Source organism: Dipodomys ordii, unplaced genomic scaffold (genome assembly GCF_000151885.1).
Source record: "Dipodomys ordii isolate 6190 unplaced genomic scaffold, Dord_2.0 Scaffold39, whole genome shotgun sequence".
NCBI lineage: Eukaryota > Metazoa > Chordata > Mammalia > Rodentia > Heteromyidae > Dipodomys > Dipodomys ordii.
The window spans coordinates 8,388,423-8,391,771 of record NW_012267255.1 but is presented as its reverse complement, the minus strand read 5'-3'; the positions used below and the strand labels follow the sequence as shown (position 1 = coordinate 8,391,771).

The 3,349-nt window shown below is 41.9% G+C and overlaps 1 protein-coding gene across 1 annotated transcript in view; it reads left to right on the top strand.

Moving 5' to 3' along the window:
- LOC105987058 (neurogenic locus notch homolog protein 2) overlaps window positions 1-3,349 on the top strand; it is a 145,608-nt gene that overhangs the window by 649 nt on the left and 141,610 nt on the right. The window lies entirely within an intron of this gene.

Genomic DNA, 3,349 nt, shown 5'->3' with positions numbered 1-3,349 from the left:
GGGGGGGGCCCAGCTCCGCAGCCACGCGCGGCCGTGCCCGAGGAAGCGGGCGGGTGGTGCTGCTCGCTGGGTTTGGTCGGGCAGGGGCCGGGGTCGTGACACACACCCCCCTTCCCGGGGCCCCGCGGGCCGGAGGGGGGTCCCGAGGAGTCCGTGGGTGTGTGAGGAGAGAGTCGGGCGTGGGGCCCGCGGCTTCGGGAGGTGGAGGCAGGGGCGGGTGGGGGAACTGGTGTGGCCGCTTGCTGGGCCAGCCACATGATTGAAAACATCTCGACTGCTGTTATTCTTTCCGAGGCGCGGAGCCGGGCTGCTGTTCCAGGCTGTGTCCAGACCCAGGAATGTGGTGTGACGATCACCAACTCCTCCGACCTGGCGGCAGCTTTTTTTTTTGGCTGCTCTTTTGGCATGGATGGGGGTGGGGCTGGGCCCTGCGAGGAAAAGTAGATCTGTGGATTCCGAAGGTTTGCTTTAGAAAGCTCTCTTTATAGTTAGAGAGCCCCTAGGATCTGTGTAACACGTTGGAAGCAAGTTAAGGAAATCGAATCACGAATCATGATTTATCCACTCCATCCACACTTGGTAGAGTCTAGGTGTCTGGTGTCTCCCCCCCCCCCCATGTTTAGTGGAAAGAGCTTACCTGGGTTTTGGGAGCTCTATGAACCCACCAATAAAATGCGTGGGTTAATTAGTAGGATAAATTGTAGAATGTATATTAAGTCCATGGCACTTTTCAAAAGGTGTTCAAAAAGTTCTTTCAGAGAAGAGGCTGTGTGTTATTCTTTAGGAACCCTGAGCTTCCAGTGGAATTGTGTCTTCTGCATGTTGGTTGAATTGAAAGGTGCCCCTTTTTTGCAGGAAGATGTTACTTTTACAAAAACAGAAAAGTGAAAAAAAACCCTAGTACATCAATCTCAGCTCTTTCCCAAGAAAATGAGCGTCAGAAAAATATGGTCTTTGTTCACTGTTAATAGGCAGCTGGCTTGACAATCACAGATGTTTAAATGGGAACTGGGTTATTTATCACCTGAAAACAGTACTGATTTGTTCAGTACCAGCCACATACTTCTTGGAAAGTTCAACTTTTATATACTGCTAGGTTCCTAACAATTTCAGTCAGAAGTGGGTCAAGAAGCGGTGTCTTGATGAAGCAAAATTGCCTTTTCTGAAATACTTAATAAAAACATATGGTATTTTTGCCTATTTTTTTTAGTTTAACAAGTTAAAGTTGTTTTATTTAGCAAATTAGTTTCCATGAGCCATAGTTTTCTCACTAGGACTAAAATCTTAAACTATTTTAGAGGATTGTAGGAAATAATAAACATGTTTGTAAGGTTATTTGCTAAAAGTGTTAAGACTAGTGTGAGAAACAGGATGACTAGCAAGGAGGACTTCCTTCATTGTCAGTGTCCAGAGCATGGAACTTCTTCATACTTAGGCTCTGCTGATGGACTGCTACTGCTGAACAGCTTTCAAGGGAATCAGGCTGAGTGGCTAAGGATAGGATTTACATATGTCAATTCTTAAACAGATATGCTAAGCTATTGTAATAGAAGAGATTAAAAAGCCTGTTTCTTGGTACAAATTTTGTATCTTCCCAGAGTCAAGAGTGAATCCTCTTCATTTATTATGATTGTGTTTTGCCTAGGTACCAATTATAACACACCCTACCAAACTTTTGAATGTTACTGTGCTTGGCTTGTGGCCAACAGTTAATTTAAACATCACCAAGTTCCTAAGGCAAAAAGCTGTCACCCATCTGTCTGGCTTTCTAAACAGGTATCCAGGACCACCCTGTGTTCCTTGTTTTCCTTTGCTTTGTAATGGGAAGTTTCTTTCTATTTTTGTTGTGTCCCAGATCATCTCTCTACAGAATTCTTCTATTTCTTTACACACACACACACACACACACACACACACACACACACACACAGAGTTTTTAGGTGAAGATAAAATTTTCCCTCTCTTTTTGGAGGGATTTGAAGAGTAATTATTCGTAGTCTCCTTTTCCCCTTATGTTTTGATTTAAAAAAAAATTTAGTCATTTCTTGCTGGCAACCCTGTTTCCATACTGTGGCTTCTGAAGGCTTCTTAGGTCAAAGTGGATCAAAGTTTGGTTTGCTCGAATTGTCTTTGCTCAGACTTCAGGACCTTTAAAGAATGTCTAAATTCGCTGGATATGCTCTAATGCTTCAGAGAAACCTTATAATACATTTTAAAAATATCACACCCACAGAAATTCTGTTTTGCCCACACAATTTGCATTGATTGAGTTCCCACTCTCTGCTGCCATTCCTAGCGATTCTGTTCCCTAGTCCCTCAGTGGTAGAACCAATGTGTCTGGCTGCATCAGAGTCATCGTAGTGACCCTGGGCACTCAGCACCTGGGGATTCTGATTGAGTGGGCTAGGGCATCTGTATTTTTAAAAAAAGTTTTAAGTGATTTTCACACAGCAATCTCTTTGGAACTCCAAGTTAATTCCATTTATCTGCCTTCAGGTGATATATGGGACTATTGCTTGTAGATTTTGATAATTTCCATAATGAACCAGCCATTCTGGCGTTTAGTTCTTAAGTAATTTAGAAATGGCTAAATAAAAGCTATAGAATATAATGTCATTTTGTTCATCTGGTCAGTGTGTCTCTGTCATCCCTTTAGAAGGGCTTTTGATATGACCTATTTTATATTTTTCCTGTCCTTTTCAAACTCTTCTCCTGGCTTCATTTTCTCTGTAAATTACTTGAAACCAAAAGATTTTCATTCTTACTCTACTTTTTTTCTTTGTCACTCTTATTTTGGAAAAACCAGAATTCTCCTCTAGGTCTGTTACTAATTGGCATGGTTCCCATGTACAATAGGTCCTGTTTCCAGCCTCCATTTTCTCATGTACTTTGGCTAAGGTCAAAGCCCATTAGAGTTGAGACTAGAGTTTCTTGTCTGTGGTCCTCAGGTTCACGGCCTCGTCTGGTCTCCACACTGCTTCCATACAAATGAGCTCATGTACCTAAAACAGAACATCCTCAAGTATGTATTGTTAATGTGTACTTGAGGAAACCAATTGTCTCTTTTCATTTATATATTTGTTCTAATACTCCTGTACCTGGCATACTGCTTTGGCATCTGGTAATCATTTTACATATTTGTTAAGTTGAACTATTACTTTTAGTCATTTTCTTATTCTGGACTACTATAGTACTCCTGAACAGTTTTTAAATAGTAACTGCAATTTATTTCTTACCTTTCGTTTTGGGGAAAAACCAATTTTTCCCCTTCCCCAGATGTTTTATTTAAGCTTGTCATTTTGACTTGTTGAGTTTTCTCTGCCCTCCCTCCTTCCCTCCCTCCCTCCCT